At 44.3% G+C, this 20,816-nt stretch overlaps 1 protein-coding gene across 6 annotated transcripts in view; it reads left to right on the top strand.

Annotated features, from left to right (window-relative positions):
* Positions 1-20,816, top strand: part of NEXN (nexilin F-actin binding protein) — a 308,884-nt gene that overhangs the window by 183,107 nt on the left and 104,961 nt on the right. The window lies entirely within an intron of this gene.

Here is a 20,816-nt window from a genome sequence, read left to right as displayed (position 1 = left end):
TTCCCCATCCCCATTTTTGCCCCATAGGGCTCAATGGGAATGGGGAAGGCGGTAATTACGGTACTGCAAATTGCGGTACCGTAAAAACCTTCAAGGTCCCTTTGCGGGTCCCTACCTTAACTGCTGGTACAGACCAGCCGTTAAGGTCGGGAGCCACAAAGGGACCTTGTAGTAAGGCGTTAAGGGGTTAACAGCGGCACAACCTTTTACGGCACCGTTAACCCCTTAACGCCTGGGTCGTAATGAGGCCCATTGACCAACATCACGCAAAGGTACTCATGGTTCACTGTTTGACATCTTGGTTGAGCTCAAGGCCCAGCGGGACATGACTGGAGAAACAAAGGTAGCAGAACATTAGTCAATCCAGCTCATAGATAAAGTATGGCGTCCAGAAGGCATACAATACAATGAATGTATTACTAGACTGTAATTCAGTACAAAGTAATAACCCATTGCCTGTCCTTGGGGCTATATGTATGCCAGACAAAATGGCACTGTTTTGGCATTTGGGTGTCTGTATATTTGAGGCATGCGGTGGCATATGTGTGACCGCCAAGTCCAAGGGACTGTGACCAGAAATGTACTTTTGAATGCAGGAATGTGTGACCTGGGGTGGGGTTTGGTGTTGGAAGCCAAAGGGATAATACACCGACAGGATACAAATATAACAGGTCAATCAATGTCAAAAGGATGTACCTTCTTAGAGCACAGATCTGTTGAAGTGTATGAGTAGTGAAAAAAAAAACAGAAAAATAATTGAATGTCAGTGGATGTCTCTAGTGGGTCAAGGTTCTGGCCTAAAGCCAGTTCTGGCAGGGCCCTAAGAAGCTAACGGATACGCTTGCCTTCGTTCGGATGCAATCTTTGTTCAGGGACCGAGTTCTCTCAAGTGGGAGCTTGGTGCTATGGTTGGGTGACCCAGTCTACTCACGTTAATCCGAGTCAGTGGCAGTGGAGAGGGAGTCCAACGGAGAAACAATGCCCTCAGATCAGTTCTGCAGTCGATCCTGATCGTGAGGGCCTAGAAGGTCCTTCAAGCATAAACCAATGCATCTCATATCAGATGAAGATAATTACTCCCAAACTGTTTGTGAAAGTCTAAATTTCATTGCCGCGATGGCAAGGATTTTGATGCCTAAGAGCACTGCCTCAGAATTAGATATTAAATTATCCGGGTGAAGAGGTCTCATGAGAACTGCACCTGCAAGAAAATGGACTGATTTGCTAAATAAAGAATTGCAGCTCCATTTGGTTACCCAAGTTGATGAAGTTTGAGCGTTGCGTTACACAGGGAAAATACTTTTTTGGAATTCAAGAATCTCTTTAACTTTGTAGCGTGTTTAACTTGCAACACAACCATAAGGCGAAAAATTACATTCCAACAAATTTGCAATCTTGCACCTCTGTGTTAATGGACCACATTTGATGAGTTAATAAACTGTACTGGTGCGCTGGGATCATACGATTAGTATAAATAATAACTAAGGCTCTGAAAGGGAAGGGCACGTTTTTGACTTTCCGTTCACCCACTCTGGCCCAATGATGCACCCACATTTTTAGCCTCAGTTGACATTACACATTGCTGTGAAATTACAAATTCTCTCTCATAGATCCAGTGTTAATCGTGTTTGTTTAGTTTCTAGTTGATAGACCTACATGATGAAAGCATGAGCCAATAGGAAGGGAAGAGTCTATCTAACCTTAGCATCTTTCAAAATGGCAATGGGATGGCTAAGTCAAGCAACATTATCACTTCTATCTGCCTGAATATGAGTATTGTGCTAATGATAAAAATCTGTGTTTTTAAAATGCAATATGGTTAGGAGGTTAGACCACATGGGATAATTATGGCATGGAACACATTGACAGTATCGATTGGGGTAAATAACCCATATTTACCTCTTGCAGTACACCGTGCCTTAAATATTCCCATGCAGCACCAGCTCATAATTAGGTTGCATGTTAAACATATGAAGTGTGTAAAATACCACATGTTTTTACCATTACCACCACACTCATAGTGGGGACCTTTGATTCTCATTGCACAGCTATGAAAGCAGCTCGCAGGGAGTCTCTCCTATTCTAATACAAGTGTAAATGGGTGTTGGTGTCCCCAGAAAAGTCTCCATCTTCTTTGTCTTCATTTAAGGGTTCGATGTGCCGCATGGTGGTCTGTAGGAAAGTTCCAGGGGAGCGAAACACGCTCTTTAGTGCAGCTACAGTGATGTCTGTTGCCTGTCCGTTCAAGGCAGTGGGCCTCATCAGGACCCTGACGTTAATCAATGGCGCTATTAGCGCCATGGTTAACGCCGGTAACTTACCGAATCCGCCATGGTGAAATGGGGAATTACCACCCCATTCCAAGGTTGGCGGGGCGGTAATTCCCCATTTACCATTGGCCCTTCCCCATTGCCATTTTTGCCCCATAGTGCTCAATGGGAATGGGGAAGGCGGTAATTATGGTACCGCAAATTGCGGTACCGTAGTTACCGTCAAGGTCCCTTTGCGGGTCCCTAGCTTAACGGCTGGTACAGACCAGCCATTAAGGTCGGGAGCCGCAAAGGGACCTCGTAGTAAGGCATTAAGGGGTTAACGGCGCCGCAACCTTTTACGGCGCTGTTAACCCCTTAACGCCTGGGTCGTAATGAGGCCCAGTAAAAGCACGGTGGCAAGGTAATTAGCATCACTTTTCTTGCACCACCATATTCCGAGTTTGCAGTGAAACCTCCAAAAATGGAGGATTTATTGCAGGCAGAATTACGACCTGCAGTAAATGCTGCCAATCCCCAATGGGATTAACATCGCCACCCTGCTACTCGTAATCTGGTGGAGTTATTGCTGATACAAGTGGGGGTAGCAGCACTCAAGTCTGGCGTTATTTACTCCGGAACTCATAATAAGGTCCACAGTGAGGTCTTAGCATTGTCCTTGCAAGGTTTTACAACTCCCTCTTAAAACAAGAAGTAACCTGTGCAGCGAAGTGAAATATTGCTCTCTCAGAAGCAGCTTTATTACTCTTCTTCAGCAATAATGTTTGGCGAGTTCAATACAATATAGTTGGGCCTACAAGAACTCCCAACTCCAACTGCTTGGTAATTCCTAGATTTAAACTTGCTAAAATTCGCGGCACCAGTTTCCCCGTGCTAACACAACTTGAGAACAGACCAACCTTTCTCACACTTTGGAATGAATCTTATCAAACACCTCAATGACAAAAATATGTAATGTACTGCTAGACACTTGTGTTATGCTACTTTATCTGAATGTATATATGTATTATTAGAGCTATATCACAAATGTAAATAATTATAGTAACATTGTATATAACTGACCACCTCGCTTTATAGCAATGCCTCAATCTTTTGATCAGATCTGCTCCCTGCTAAGTCTGTACATACCTATCTCTCTATCACTGTAAATTATGTAACATTGTAATTCTATGTAACATTGTAATTCTATGTAACACTGTAAGCTTTGCATATTCTCTTCACTGCGCCCGGTTACCCTCGTGTCTGGCGCGCATTACAAATAAATAAACAAACAAACAAACAATATCTGTTTATCCAGCGCATGTTCCAGTCTTTCAGGACAAAAGTGGTCACGATACCTGATCATGCTTAAATTGGATTTTCCCTGAGCTGCAGGTGGAACAGAAAATAATACATCTGTGCCTTCTTCAAGATTTGGTGTTTCATCAGGATTTGCTGACACGTGTTTCGCACTTACAGGTCATTTTCAAGGCAATATGGTTTATAATGGCAGATATACCACCTGTTGATTCAGGAAGGGGAAGGCTGCTATGTTTAATATTATAGCCGAATCCACATCATAGTGAGATCGCCTGCTGGCTAATACAGCGTCACTTCTCGGTCGATCGCACTCTTCAAGATGTAATGGATATCTTGCTGACGACGCCTCCCACACCCGAGCCATAGCTGAATCTCTCCCGCCAGTTGTTTGTCACAGTGTAAAATCCTTTACACTGTACTTATGTTGCCATTTAAATTGAAACCAAGAAGTAAAGCACCTGTCCTGAGCTTCCTACAGAGAATGTAAGTAAATGATAAAATTCCCTTAGTCGGCATACACTGAGATAATGGTTTTGCCTACAGTTAGGCATGTAGTAGTCCTAAACGCATTACAGAACTGCCTAGACTCATTCAGTGGTAGAGTGGCTTTACTTTCAACCTCATTTCCAGGAAGTTACGCAGACCTGGGAAACTTATAGAGAAGGAGGTAAACTTAAACGAATTACATGGAGTTGTAGTTTAGTGCCAGAATTCTAGATTTTGGCTGTAGAAGACTTGTGTTCTAATCCCAGCTTCAAAACTTGTGATCCTAGGAAAGTTATTTTGTCACTATGTATTTCATTTCCCACAACTTGCTTAATGTAGGTAACATGTGCTATATAAAAAGTAGAATTTCCATTCTAATTGGAAGGAAAACAAAGTTAAATAGAAAGAATTCTGAATTACATTTATTGGATGAGTGTAGCACTAAATCATGCTTTTTAAATATCCGAGGCCCTGCTGTTTTGGCTTCCATGTTCTAGCCCTGCTATGGAGGCTTGAAGCACCATGATGCTAATGAGACTATGGCCCTGATTAGAAGTTTGTCGATAACCCGCCGGTACTAGCAAGCGGGTTACCGTCAAACTCCTCATACCGTTACAGGTGCCTGATATCCCGGTGTTATCAGCGGTAAATTCCCATTCCATGGAGTCCAATTGGACTCCATGGGATGGGAGTCCCTGAATCACCAGCATTGTTGTCAGTGGTGCCGGTGATTCAGTTAATCAGGCCTGCCAGTGGTTCACTGCCCCTACCGGCCGACTTGGAGTATGCTGTCCTGAAGAAATGACAGAGCCGGTATTACCGGCCGTTTATCCTGCAATTTTTCAGGACCAGAATGATCGTACTGAGGCCCAATGTCATATTAGACTTATTCCATGCTACATATGCAGGAGCACTAGAGATAGGTGTGGTTGAGTATCATCTATATAGATGTGACAACCTATTCTGTAGCACAGATGAGGTTGCAAAGATTCCTTAAACACGATCAAATAAAGAGTTGGTAAACAAGGGCCCTTGATGGAGCACAATTTTGTGTTGGAGAAAGAATCACATTCAGTGACCTGGCCATTGCAAGATTTCAGTGAGTGTTCTGACCCCTGGACTCTGAGCCGGTTCCATGTCTGAGGACCGTGTGGTACAGGATGTCAAAAAAGTGAGACAATGTAAGAAATACCGTTGTTTTGTGAGCATCGTTCAACAATTTCACTATAACTATTTAAATGCAAAAATTCTGGCAAAACCAAATATTATGGGATCCAAGTTATGACTGGCATAGCAGAAATTTTACAGACCCTGGTCTTTCACTAAATTGTGTTTCTGGTACATTGGGCTTTATTATGAGTTGGCCAGTATTCCATCAGCAAATCCGCCAGAATGCCGCCCCACTGAATTACTGTTACTGCCACTTGGTCTAGCGGATTTATGCCAGATTACAAGTGGTGGTAGCAGTGTTAGTCCCCATTAATCTGGAATCCATAGGACTCCATTGGGGATTTCAGTGGAATTACCTCCATCTGAATCACAGCTGCGGTAATGCCACTGATTTTTTTGGTGGAAGGTGGGAGGAGCTAACTCCAGCATGATGCTAGAGGTAAATCCCCCACTCCAGGTCCAAATTTCTAGTATGGAGGAGGTGTAAAAGTGGCAGTAATTGCGTTACTGCCACTTTTTTCCTGCACTGCCATACCTGTAATGAGGCCCATTGTGGTACTACTGGATCGACTCAATTCAGACATCCTTTAGATCACAGATCACTAGGAAGCAAAGCTCATACATTAAAGTAGATATTTCTGAATCCACTTTAATGTAATTCATGGGTGATAGATGTAGTGGAGAGCCAGATGGATGGCGGGATTAGTATTTGTTTAGGTGGAAACTGGGGAGTATGGAAATTACATCAGTTGATTCCTTTAAATACTTGGGGATCCAAATTGCAAACAGTACAGTTGAGACAGACACTGTTTACTCCTTAAGAGGGAAAGCTACGGGCCTGGCTAATCAAACCCTGATCATAAGGCGCAAGTTCTGTCGATATTCGATTCTACCTATAATCGAATTCTACAAAATCTGACGTATGGAGCCGACACCCTCTTGGTGTTGCGCCAAAAGAACTGGGCTAGGTTGGAAGGCCTATTTTGGAGAAAAAAACAAATGGAATCCCAAAATAAGCGCTGATCCAGTTTAACAGAAAGGAACTGGGTTTAACATCATTAAAAGCTTCAGCTGAGTGGAAATCGTTGAATCTTTGGGGGAAATGCATGAGTGGAATACACCCCCTATGCTGGACCTCACAAAAACAGAACTGGAAAGGGGGCCTAACAACGTTTTGGCAAAATGGGCTGCAGACTGCAGGTCTTTGTTAATGGACATGGGCTCCACAGTTGATGAACTACTCTTGAATCCAAACAAAGTATAGAGAAATTTACGGACATATGATTGGATAATTACTGCTGACGAAGCAAGCAAATATAAGCTTCACTATCCTCTATCACAGGAGGTAAGAAGCCACGGAAAGCCCCCTGAATACCTGAAAAAATGCCCATATGACAGTATTAAATCCCTATTTCTGAGGATAAGACTGAGCCTGTGCAAAACAAAAGAGGTGACATCTCTTAGAGCTGGACTGGGCCTTATAAATTCCACTTGTAGATTCTGTAAAATTGAAGGTTCGGAAGAGAAGGTACCACATCTATACGTGAACTGAATCGGTTTAACCAAGGAGAGGACACTGTATTTTGGACGCTTCCTGGAGGGATACAAAGCAATGTCAACAGAAAATTGGTGCATGACGCTTATGAGAGGGGAGAAAACTTTGCTGATTATAGCAGTGCTCAAATTTTTAAGACATGTCTGAATCCTCGGTTAGGAGAAGGACATACGTAAATAATGCTGATTGGTTAATCCAAGGGGTTGGCTAATGTGGCTAATGTGGATTTGTTTTTTTTTTCTTGATGATATTCTAAAATGTTTAAATAAAAAATGTTTTTTTTTTAAAAAGTATTTGTTTTACAACTTCAAGAATCAAAGACATTTGCATGCTGAAAATACCTCCCCTTTTGTTCAATGTTGAGGGATTTACATAAACATAGAACAGAGATGGCTTTAAGGTATGGCTAGAGGAGCAGAATGTATCAGTAATCTACAGAAAGAATGTTTTAATGTTGGTTCACCGTGATAAGCAGATAAGGTGGGGCTGAGTATTCTGTGCATTTGGGGTATTTTAAATTCAACTTTAGATTGCTAACACTGTTTCATGTGTAATATACTAAGCTATTCTAATTAATTTTTACAAAGCGTTACATCGCCCACAGGCCTCAAAGCACTGCTCTTCATCGTTCCTTTACAACTTTTTGACTTATCCGGGCACTGATCTATTCCACTTTTTGTTAGTTGGATGATCCTAAATTAATTCCCGGATGACTGGGAGCCCAACACCTAAAATGGAGAAATGTCAGAAATCAGCCATCACTGGCTAGTTAAGCTGTCCCTGACTTCTGTTATGTTATGTTATGTTACTTTTATATAGCGCCTTATGTATCATTGGTATGACTTCAAAGCGCTAGTAGGTTGAACGCCCTCGGGAACCGTAGTTCAAGTCAGTAGAGAGAGAGGGTGTCGTATGGTGATATGATATATGATATATTTTATTTATATCGCGCTCATACACAGGTGTTTCAGTGCGCGACCAGGCACAAGAGTGAACCATCAGACATGTGGTAAACATGACATATAAGATATCGGATTGTGAGCAGGCTACACATGACTGCTGGATGTGTGGGATATATGTCTCCAGATTTTGAGAATTGCGGTAGGAAGATGGTAACATGGTTTTGAGGGTTGAGACAGAGAGGTATTAATTATAACAAGATACACAGAGAAAGGTAAGAGCATGTTATTGATATTTGCGAGGGCACAGGAGAAATCAGGGAACTATAGAACTTTTAATGCATAGATGAGAATTATGATCTGCAAGCATCTGAATTAGTTACTTAGGTCTATACGAAGCGTATCACATCGGAATCGGGCTCATTATCTTTCACAATGGGAGACTTATATCTTCCTTGTGACGGAGAGGTTACGTTGAACGTGCAGCATTCGTTAGTGCTGATGCAGAATCAAATCAAACTGAGGCTACCACTCCCGTTTTTTTGACTGCAGTAGAAAGAGTTGTGCTAGGTAAATTAACAGGTATAACATGTGGGATGCTCTGAAAGTATGGTGGATGTACACACATGCAGAACCACAGAAATCGAGCACTTTGTATTCATATTTTGTATTGAAACATGTAAAGACGCACAATCTCGTGTCAATGAGAGATGTGAGTACGACTCTATTCAACACCTACAGTTAGGGGATCCAATTCCAAACTGGGGTCAGGATAAGATTTAGAATTATTTAAGGACCAAGGAGCGGCTCGCGCAATACTAATATGAAGGAAACCAGCTTAAATATGGCGAGCGGGGTCTAACACCAATATCTGAGAATGAGGTGGAGTGGCTTTGTGTCACCGACCGGCTTGCTGGATTTGTGCCACTTAGGCTGCCTGTTGAATGCCCGATTGGTTACTGGTCAACGGATTTAGGGTCCTTAACTGTTGAAAATTTGAATGCGACCATATATACGACTTGAGGGGAACAGGGGAGAGAACAAACACAACGATCTTACTAGGCCCAGTGACATTGCAAACGCGCAAGTGCATGGGGAAGGGAAAAGGGGGAAAGTGCATGGGAGGGGGAGAAATTGGAAAGTGCAGAGCATAAGAGAGGACAAGATAAATAATAAGTAAATAAATAAATAAATATGGTGATCCAAAACAGTGGTAGTGCAGCCTGTGAGGGCCAAGTGCAAGGTTAGTCAGATAGGGAGTATCTGATCAGTGCAGACAAAGAGTGGGGGGGCCTGTATGGGTACAGATACAGGCCTCAGTGCAAGGGGTGACCAGGGGGCAGTGCAGGAGGGTGGCGGGGTGAGCGGTACCTGCGCCCGATGGGCAGAGGTTGGCAGGTGCAACATTGCTGAGAGAGAAAGCAGATCAGCAGGGGAGAAGAGGGGCAAAGGCAGAGGCGAAGAGGAAGGTCTTGAGGAGCCTCCGGAACCGTAGATGGTTCTCCTCAAGTTGCAAGGTGGGAGCTAAGCAGTTCCAGAGGGAGGCCCCCGCAGAACACAAAGCTCTACCACCAGCTTGTTTCTTTGAAAAACGACTGACCCTGAGGGAGTTGGAGGTAGAGGAGTGAAGGGCTCTAAAGGCTAGGTATTTACGGAGGGATAGTTGAAGGTAATTTGGACAAAGGCCCCAGAAAGCCTTGTGGACAATGCAAAGGGTTTTACATTTAATCCTTGCAACCACAGGGAGCCAATGAAGGGATTTCAGAGCTGGAGAGATACGATCCCAGGACTTGAGGCCAAGGCCAAGTCTTGCAGTCCTGTTCTGGATTAGTTGTAAAGGGCGGAGAGTGGAGGCAGGTAGATTTAGAAAGAGGCTGTTACAGTAGTCCAACTAGAGAGAATCCGAGTTTGGGAGACAAGGAGCTTCTGAGGGAAGGCGAGGAAAGGAAGAGTGCCTTTAAGGAGGTGCAGTAAGAAGTTAGACTTTTTGGAGACATCAGAGATGTGTGCGGAGAAGGAAAGTGTGGAGTCAAAGAGTACCCCAAGGTTCTTAGCTTTGCTGGTAGAGGCAGGATGAGGGCCAAGGTAGGTCAGCCAGAGAGTGAGGGGAAAGGATGGAGGGGGTGTACCAATGAGGAGGATCTCAGTCTTGTTGGCGTTTAAACAAAGATCATTTGCGGCACACCAATTTTGAATGGTGATTAGGCAGTCAGAGATGAGGGAAGGAGAGGAGGTGGCCGAGGGAAGCCTGAAAATGAGTTGGGTGTCGTCAGCATAGCACTGGAAATTTGATCAGAAAATGGAAATGCAGTAGGCGAGAGATGCCAGGAATTGATTGAAAAGCCAGGGTGAGAGGTTAGACCCCTGGGGAACACCACAGGTAGAGAGGGAGATAGAGGATAGGAAGGACCCAAGTTGTACTTGGGAGGGTCAATCAGAGAGAAAAGAGGTCAGCCAGGCCAGAGCCTGATCAGTAATACCCAGGTTGTCATGGAGACGATTTAGCAGGGTGGTATGGTTGACCGTGTCAAAAGCAGAGGAGAGATCAAGTAGGATGAGGACAGAGGGAATGTTAGAGTCAAGGTTGGAGAGCAGGACTTCACAGAGGTTCAGTAGAGCCGTTTCCGTGCTTCTGGCAGCTCTGAAGCCAGATTGGTGGTCATGGAGAGAGTCAACTGAGTCAGAGTGAAGGTTAAGCTGAGAGATGGCAAGCTTTTCCAGGAGCTTACCCAAAAAGGGAGTAATGGAAATTGGGCGATAGTTAGCCGGACAAGAGGGATCAGCTGTGGGTTTCTTGAGGAGAGGATGCACAAGGGAGTGCTTCAGAGGGGAGGGGAAAGATCCAGAGGCAAAAGAGAGGTTGCAGAAGTCGGCAGGGGCCAGAGCAAGGGTATCGATGTGGTCCTTAATAGTTGGTGCGTAGGTGCACCGGATATGTGTGCAGCTGGTGTGGTTGTTGGATGATAGCTGCTATATAGCGATAGGTGTGGTGCTGATGAAATCAGCTGGATGGGTTCAGTCTGGTGGGTGGATACCTAGACTGGGTTCTGGCTGCGTTTGGCCTGAGGAACGCCTAAGCTAGCCGGAATGTGCTCAGCTAGCTGTGTTTTATTAGGGTGATGAGGTAAGGGTCTAGTACGAGACTGGGCCTCAGTAGGAATATGGTGGTGCAGTAAAAACAGGAGTAAAGTAGCAGTCATTCCGTTGCTGCCATTACCGCCACATTAGCGCACTGCCACACTATGGGTTTGGAGGTAAAGTGGAGGCGTATACAAAGGCACGTATAAAAGACCTATTCATTGGTTTACTGGGGTAGCCTCTGTCACGAAGCTTGATGTTAAGGTGCATGGCATAAAATACGATATTCTGAGACCTCCTCCTAATCCAGAGGAATTGGCCATACAGTACAAGTAACACTTTCAGCAAAATGACCCCAAAGAGACAGAGGGGACCAGGTTTGCATGTACCTCTGTGCATCTTGGTCCCCTCCAAACAATATTGATCATTTGCACTATGTAATTGCAGAAAATGCACATTAAACTCAGTGAAAACAGGTTAACATTCAGTGTTGAACTTTGTAGTTTGCGCTTCTGAGAGACATTAACAATGGATTCAAATGGAATCAACAAGCCTTTAGCAGGTGGGAGGATTCCAAAGGAATCATTCATGTATGCTAGCATGAAAATATGATTCTGGCTTTATTGCATTTTTTTTTTGGTAGGCGGAGTTATTGGGGGAGGTGAGAAACAGTAATCTCCTTCCATGCCCCTTCTCCGCCTGCAACAACAGCGCCCCAGAGTGTAAAACAAGGGAAACATAGGTCTTATCCATTTGCTCCTAGTTTATACTCATGCATTTACACTCCGGGAACCTAAAAAATGATCCCTTTTAGGATTTACATTCTTATATTCCAACAGTGCGTTCTTGGTGCTGGTTATATTATGTAGTGAGCAGCTTAATCTGCCTTCCCATAGTCTGATCTCGGTATCAAGGAAGGAGCTATGTGTGAAGCTGAGCAACATAGTGGGCCTCATCACGAGTTTGGCGGTAAGCCTTAAATGCGGAGGTAGTGCTATTACTGCCACATTTAAGGGTCCGCTAGATCATGGCCTTAGTGGATTTCCCCTCTCAGCTGGGTGAAATCTGCAGCAAATTTGCCGATTTTCAGCGCGATTACCGCCAGTGGGAAATCTGCCGTCGGTAATAGCGCAAATTTCCCCCATTGGGCCCAATGGGGAATGAGGAATTCCCGAATGGGCCCAATGAGGAATGGACAATAACTGTTCCGCCAAACCCGTGATCCGGCGCTAATAGCGCCGGGGGTTTAGCGGTAGGGCTATTAGCGCCGGCGCTAATAGCGCCAGCGTTACCGCCCAACTCGTGATGAGGCCCAGTGAACGTAATGTCTTGACTTCTCAAATTGATTATTGGTCTGTGTCCAGATCAGAAAGACATTGTTCGATATATTGTTGCCAGAGCTGGATCTTATTCCCATAGGAATTGTCATTCTTTTAAATATGTAGTGCCTCATATTTGCCTTAAATAAAGTGGGCAAGCTTGGTGCAGTGACAATGTTTTTTATTTGCATATAATATTGAATTATAGGTCCCAACCCCCGAAGGAATCATGAGTTTGACAGCCTTAACCTGTATGGTTTCCGGGTACACTCTTTAATGCTTTAACTAAAACCCAAAGAGGTCAGGCCTTTGATCGAACAACTAGGCTTTTTATAGAGATGTAGAGCTGCTGGTCACGCTCAACGTGCTGTACTCGAGACTAACATCTGTTCAGATCACTCTTTCTTTCAGGCTGAATTGGCCTTCCAATCAACACATGGTGCCACTATTTTTGCTCCAATTTATCTCTGATGCATGTTGGACAAAGTCAGTGGTTGAAGTGGGCAGGAGCGGTGCTCTGTACCCATACTTTTATTTTCAAAAGAAACCGTTCAGGAACGGTTTAGTTTTAAAATAAAAGTGTAGGGAGAAGTTGAAACTTGCACTTCAGTACACTGCACTGAACATTCCCTTAAACAGCAGGTGCGTGTGTTTGGGGTGTTCAGATTGTGTGTGTAGATGGAGGCTTAGTGATGGGGTCTGTGGATATCGTGAGCAGGCTAGCAGTGAACAAAGCTCGGATTGTGGTCTTTTCCTTGCAAATAATGCATCGAAAAGACAATCCAAACCCTTCACCGCCACGCACACCCCGCCTTAACCCTAACCTGAAATCCAACCCTAACTCTAACTCTAACCCTAACCTTAAACCAACCCTAGCCCTAAATATAACCCTTAATCTAACCCCTAATGTAACCCTTAATCTAACCCTAACCCATAACCATAAATCCAACCCTATCTCTAACCCTAAACCTAACCCTAACCCTAAACCAACCCTAACCCTAAATCTAACCCTTAATCTAACCCCTAATCTCACCCTAAATCTAACCCTAAATGTAACCCTAACCCTAGCCCTAACCCTAACTCGAACCTAACTCTAACCCTAACCCTAAACCATCCCTAACCCTAAATCTAACCCTTAATCTAACCCTTAATCTACCCTTAAACTAATCCTTGAGCTAACCCTAAATCTAACCCTAGCCCTAACCCTAACCCTATCCATTGAAATTAACCATCAAAATGTATTCAATGAATATGCTTTTGATGGAAAAGCAATTCAATGACTACATTTTAATGGAAATGTATTCGATGAATACATTTTCGATGGAAAGTATTTCTTTTCGTACACTTTGACCACTGGACAAAGTCGTCTGAAATGTTGTTTATCATTTCACCACTAGGTGGCTCCTTGTCATTCATTGGGACAGAAGCACCTGCACCTGCTTGTCCACACCACAACAGACATGGACGCACTGTCAATGTAACAAGGACCCAATTTCAAGCCAAGTTGCAACTAGGTGCCTGTTTCTCTCTGTAATCTGTCTGGTGTACCTGTAATAGATTGGGAACCAGATTCGGGCCCGATGAACACCTCATCAACTGGGTGAACTCCTTAATCAACTGCCAGCAAGTTTCAGTCTGCTTCACCAATGTTATTTTGTCATATATTGTGGACATTACTGAGCATACTGTATTTTGTGGCCATTTATTATGTATTATTTGTATTCACTCCCTGCTTTTGTTTGGGGTCAGTGCATTGGGCCTAAACGTATACAGTTATGTCACAGAGTATTTCACAATGTATTTTGTTATCTGAATCAAACGTTCTTGATGATGAACACTCCTGCTACTAGAAGCATGGGAATGCCATGAATGCACTCAGTATTTTTTCTCGGTTCATACATGTAGTTATACCAAATGGTATTTTGAAAGTTAGAGGATGCACTTTAAGTAGGAACTCCAATGAACGTATTCAGTATATGGTACATTTAACACCTGAGCCGAATTGTGTGTGACACAGGAGCACTTCCAAGTACATAGGATTTCCGGTGCCCTTCATTCGCATAATACTTGTAGGCTTGTGTATAATGTACATGTCTGGAATTCCTCAATCAATTGAGGCCATGAAATCAAGGTTCGGTTCCCCTAAAAGCATTCTCACGCATTATCATTTTTTTTCTTCAGGCCAGTAAATAACTTCATTTAAAAAACAAAACAAAGAATGGGCGCAGCACCCCATTCCTTTGCATGTGTGTATGAAAACACGGACTGCCGACTTGTGGCAGTGCCCGAGGTTAACTGACTGAGGCCTACAGTAAGTTGCTCTGACGCCTGTTCTAAAGAGTGTGCTAAGAGACACAGTGGGCCTCATCACGAGTTTGGCGGTAACCCTTAAATGCAGCGGTAGTGCTGTTACTGCTGCATTTAAGGGTCTGCCAGATCATGGCTTTGGCGGATTTCCCCCCAGCTCTGAGATGGGGGGAAATCTGTGGCAAATTTGATGATTTTCGGCGTGTTTACCACCAGCGGGAAATCCGCCGGTGGTAATAGCGCTAATATTCCCCATTGGGCCCAATGGAGAATGAGGAATTCCCGAATGGGCCCAATGGGGAATGGGCAAAACCCGTTTCGCCAAACCCGTGAACCGGCGCTAATAGCGCCGGGCGGTTTGGCGCTAGGGCTGTTACCGCCCAACTCGTGATGAGGCCCAGTGTATGTTACTGCAGCATGTCTTCTAAGGATGGTCTTACAAGATCTCGTGTAAAGCTATACAGTATACGCTATTTGGGACACAACTCCCGAGATAGGGGTGCATGGTGACCTTATCCCCTTCCTCTGTGGCTGCCCTTTTCAGTAAACACCTCCCCACAGGTGGGAGCACACCTTAAAGCTCCTCAAGCCCCGGGCCCCACTTGTTCATACTAGACTACTGAGAGGGTGTATGTAAGGTGTAGTACTCATCCCATCCATCAAGTGTAATTTGAACTGACCCTACACCCAAATGATCCAGATAAAATTTTCAATGGACTGCTCAGGCAGTCTAGGATTTTACACACAGGCTCCTATGGAAATCAAACTCACATCTATTCTGCCCCACCTCTCCCTAGAGATGTTATTTATATCAATTATGCAGGGTTGAAAACATATATCTTTGGCTCCCCATCTGTTAATGGTTATGCTGTGTAGCGTGCTTCTTTCCTCCCCTGGTACAGTATACTATAGAGCTTGCTATGGTGGTACTGTACTGAATGTTGTGTGCATGTGACTTCACATGGGTGAGAGTCCATTCAATGAACGTCCCCACTCCCATGTGCCAGGATAATGTTCAATGGACTGGCAGCAGGAAGCATTGCCTGCACCTTCTGAGAACATTTTTTTTGCCTTTTAGCTGAGACTTTGGGCCCCATTACGAGGTGGGGGGCAAGGGATACCGGGCACCGGTAAGGAGACTGGTGCCGGTAATACCTTACCGCCCTATTCCAAGGTCTCTTGGCAGGGACCGTAAGGAACGTGTGGTCTGACCACACGTCCCTTACGGGTGCCGCTAAGGGACCAGGGCACTAATAACGGGCTTGCAAGTCGTAAGCCCGTTATTAGCGCCCTCCCCATTTCCATTGAGCCCTATGGGGGCTCAAATGGGAATGGGGAATGGTTTGTTCGATGTGGGCTTACCGGTACGCCAGGGTCGGACTACACCGGTAAGTACCCATTGAACAAGACCGGACTCGGTCACGGTATGGGAGGCAGCCATGGTGCTAATAGCACCATTGAAAGGGGCCCTTAGGGGTCCCTCGCGATATGGAAACAAGGCAATTACCATACACGAAAGGATGCGCCAGACACGAGGTTCAAATTATTGCAAGCAAAATAGTCCCAATTGGCCAACTGTGGTCTCACGCCCCGTGACGTGTATTCTCTAGACCTCGAGGGACGCAAGAGAGCGAATTACGTACATCAGTTACATATATACAAAATGTATATCATACAATCAGCTATGTCATGTTTAACACCCCCCTTTTATTAAGTTTCTTTGAACTCGGGATGATGATGGACATTTCCGACGAGTATGACAATTATGACACTTTCGATGTCTATTCTAGTAACAATGTGCAATTTAGAAAGTGCGGAGGCATTTTCTAGTTGTTGAACAGAACACAGTGCTTCTGTTCTTGGAAGCAAGCTGCACACGGGGGAAGAGCCACATTCCAAGCTTTGCTATCTATGAGGTGCTATTCGTGTCCTGAGAGCCAACACACTCGAAAGGGTTTTGTGAGGGGGGGGCCGTAAGAAGAGCATAATTCAGGCCTTTAGCTGCTTTATTCTAACATATTCTACCACAGTACGAGACTGGCTGGCAGCTGTGAAATGATTAAATGCCCTGCAGCTCTCCCTCAAGGCTACAGAGAGGGAGCGTGGGCATTCCTTTCTGGGCTACTCATGAGGAGTTTCAACGAACTCCTCAGTCCCGCGACCTTGCCCTTTCATATTCAGACAACAATGTTAACAGTTGAGCAGAGTAAGCAGAATTCGCAAGAATTGCAAGCTGCAAAGCAGTTTAGACAGAAAGCAATGAGCAATGGTTAACAAGCAAAATGGCGATTCTTGCTACGTTTAAAATGGCCGCTTGTTGGTCAAGCATAGCAGTCTGTATTTCTATAATTTTGTGCATAAGACGGTTGGCCTTCGGCCATCAAGATACGTCTATCATTCAAATGAAGGGTATTCACTTTTCCAGATTGACACCATGGCTATCGCCCATCTCGTAATGAGGACCTATCTCTGTATTTGTTTTTCCACAGACTTATTTTAGTGTGAATGCATGCACCTTCTAGAGTTACTACTCCCCTGTCCCACGGGTACCTCTCCCTTTTCACCATGACAATCTAAATATTTGCATGGTCAAAGGCCCCACACTACACCGCTGTATAGCAAAGCGAGGATGACATAAAGTAGACTGAAAGAAGTTGACATATTTTTATTTGACCAGCGTTTCAGAACAAAACAAAATCAAATTCATGGAACATGTATTAAAATACACACAATATATATATTTATTTATGTATTTATTTTGTAATTTGTGTAGCGCGCCAAGCCCTGAGGAATCAAGGTGCTTGTTACAAAAAGCTTAGACATACATGAGAAGTAGGAAGGCTAGGCCTTGGATGCAGTTCCATTAGAGCTCATTTTAGCGTGATGAGAACAGTAGAATCGAACGCTGGTTACAGAAGGCGCATCGAATGTGGCATGGAAAAGGTGGAGCGTACATATATTTCAACTTAAAGGAATGGTAGCGGTCCAGCCTGTCTAATTGATTATCATTGGGGATGGTAAGTGGAGATTAGCGATTGAGTGAGAAGAATCAAGTTTTGAGGCATTTGCGGAAGGACCAGAAGGAGGGTTCCGATCTGAGGTGTGTAGGTAGGGAAGGCATTCCAATGTTTTGCAGCCATCACAGGGAAACTACTACCCCCTGCTCTTTGTAGTTTGAATCTAGGTAGGGAAGGCATTCCAATGTTTTGCAGCCATCACAGGGAAACTATTACCCCCTGCTCTTTGTAGTTTGAATCTAGGGACAGTGAGGAGATGTGATTGTGAAGCCTGCATGGGTCTGATGGATTGGGATTTGTTGAATTTTCCAGAGAGGTATCTAGGTGTGGTATTCGAGAGGCATTTATGCGCTAGCGTCAGGGTTTCAAAGAGGGGACGATCATGAATGGGCAGCCAGTGCACACTTCTTCAAGCCAGAGAGATATGGTCCTTTTTTGGGATGTTCACGGCTGCTCTTAGAGCATTATTCTGTATTACTTGCAGTTTTATGATGTTCCCAGCAGAAGTGCCTACAACAAGGGCGTTGTATGTCACATATTCGTTACCGCCTCATTCCTTTCAATGAACACTTTTACGACATTTTGAATATGGTCAATGTTGTACAACAATGGTCTCATGACATTATTTGAAACCAAGACTTGTTGATGCTATTGATTAGCTCACTTTCATCATAGGATTATTAACTCCAGAGACCCAGTGCAAACCCAGTGCAAACCCAGTGAAGTTCCTGGGTCACGATAAAATCCTTCAGTCAAAGAATGTTTTGGATCATTGTCCTGTGGATACAACCTTTGTACATGGTGTGAGAAGCCAAAGGGTGCCTCACCTACTAGTCCCTGGGGATCTCTCAGGTGGCCAGGGCATGGCCACCACCCTTGGATCCAGAATCCGGAGGGTGGACCAGTGCGGGAGGATCACCTGGGTGAGGGGTCTTTGGGGAGTGGGGTGAGGCAACCGATGGTGAGACACAGTATTCCTACCTTTCCCGTACCCATGGTCCCTCCTATTTTATAGGATTCTTCGATGCCCCAAACCCCCCTTTTCACACAAACACTGAAAAAGAGAGCGACTGAGACTAAAGAGGTTAACCCTTACACATTGCATTGGACATGTCCCGCTAATCGGGTTAGGCAAAGTCAGGCACTTGACTTTAAGTGCATACATCTGATACCAATTAGCTCTCCTCACACGGATAAAAGGCAGAGCATAGAGACACACTCTGAGCAAGGTGGAACACGAGTAAGAGCGGAACTTCCAGGGTGACGGCGAACCTACTGGAGCAGAGCAACAGACTGAGGGATGAGAGCAAACGGTGTAGAACCCCAGGAGTTCCCTGCAGCAGGTCGCTGACTCCAAAAGTAGGTGAAAGAGACGTTGAGAAGGCCAAATCCCAAACAAGAAGGCTGGATTGTGTTTCAAGGACGCCAGAAACTCTCCCGGGTGAACGGCAGAAGTTGGGGAAGAGAAGTGAAGCCTGTGGTACTAACCTTGACTTGTGAATTGAAAAAATATAAAGACCAGAAGGAAACGCACAAAGCCAGTGAGTTGGCAAGCTACATGAAAGGCTGTTGTGTGTTAAGGAAAGAATGAAGTTGAAACATTATATCGCACAATTGAAGGCGGCATGCGTGTGGATGAGATACGAAGAAAGGCAGACCTGTGAATGAACTTTGAAGTAATGATAGCGGTGACACCAGCAATGCTGAGTAATGGAGTGGTCCGACAAAAGGAAGTAGCCCATTCGAAGGTCTCTGTGAAAGGTGAAATGTTTATAGCGATAAAGTGAATGAGCTGTAAAAGCGAAATGATCAAAATTAACCCTGAGGAAAGGGGAGAGTAAAAAGGTAAACATTGAACTTTCATGCTTATGACATTGAATTGTCCATACCAAGGAGCACTGTGGCAAATAACACAAGAGGGTAAGCTGAAGGGAAAGTCGAAGTGGTTCTGTGGAGGTCTGTAGTAAAATCCACGTTCATTCGAAAGCCTTTGACATCAGGAAACAGTCAGAGCCCGACTGAGGGAGACTGGAAGTGTAATAAAGTAGGGGAAGGGAACCCCTAAAGGATGTGAATTAGGCTTGGGGAAGGGAACCTTGCAAAGTGTTTTGAACATTTGCTTTGAAATGTCTGAGCCTGACTGAGGAGGACCGACGTGAACTTTTGCTTTGAGAGGTCTGAGCCCGACCGACGGGACCGGCATGAACATTTTGATGAGCTGTGTTTTGAAAGCTGGAAAGAGAGACCTTAACGTGGAAGGCCAGGCTGGCTTTGATTCACGTTTCGAACTGCCTTTGTGTTAAGAACCTGAGCCAGAGTGTGTCATCCTGCCTACGGGAACCACCTTACTCCGTGCTGTCTAACGTGGGGAGGAGAGCTGACTCAGCCAAATTCATTCTTTATATTTGAACACTGATTTTCCTTTGCATACATATTCTCCTTTAAACACTTTCTCTACAAGAGATAGGGCAGGCACCAGGTTTTGTAAGTATAGGCCATCTTTATTTGACAGACTAAACTAGGACTGTTTTATTTATTATTTGATGGTAAAGACTACTCCCATCCTAGTCATAGGGCAAAGTAGGAGTTTTTTCAAACCCAGAAACTTTAATAAAGGTTTTACAAATTGTACCTTTTGTGTCAGTGTCAGTGTCATACTTCCATGCCTCCCTGTTCCTTACAGACAATGTGATATTTGAAGAATTCAAGCTCTGGGGTAGGGCAATTCTTGGAGAACCCCTACAGACATGGTCTTTCACCAGATACTTTGGATCTGGTTTACTAGACAAGGGGCTCCATTCTTATACACCATCCTGTTGAATCGCTCAAGAGAGACAGATGTCTCATCCAGCATCATGTCTTTGCACTCCTCTCCTGAACCACATCCCAGCTCATAGGTGACTACTAGAATGTAAATGAAATGCACTATTACTGCATGGTAGAGGACTTAGTTCATAATTAAAATCCCATGACGAGAAGACAGTAAAGATTTGAGTTGGATCACATTTCGCTAGTCATAATCTGTAATTGCAGAGTCAGTGATCTCACACAAGCAGGTAAATGTACGGCAAAAGAAAAGTAACGTACAGGAATGTTAGTGTTCTGAACCATGCAAATAACTTTTTGAAACTGTGAGAATTAAATAGGATAACTGAAGTACTCATTGAATTGCATTGGGATAAGTGATATTTTAGGAGGAATAAAGTAAAATTAAATGAATAATAGAACCATTTGAGCTCTAAAAAAAATCGTGAGTCTACCCTCCTGGCATGTCTAGGCACCCCACTTCCTACACTATACATTACCACACCCAACCCCTCACCTGCAGTATGTCATAGCACAGCACATATCCATTCACATGGTCGAATCTCCTCCTCCTGGGTGCATTTCCTGATGGTGCAGTAGGAGATGCCAGA

This window comes from Ambystoma mexicanum, chromosome 1q (assembly GCF_040938575.1).
Source record: "Ambystoma mexicanum isolate Mex_15411 chromosome 1q, UKY_AmexF1_1, whole genome shotgun sequence".
Lineage (NCBI taxonomy): Eukaryota > Metazoa > Chordata > Amphibia > Caudata > Ambystomatidae > Ambystoma > Ambystoma mexicanum.
This window is presented reverse-complemented; position numbering and strand designations above follow the sequence as displayed.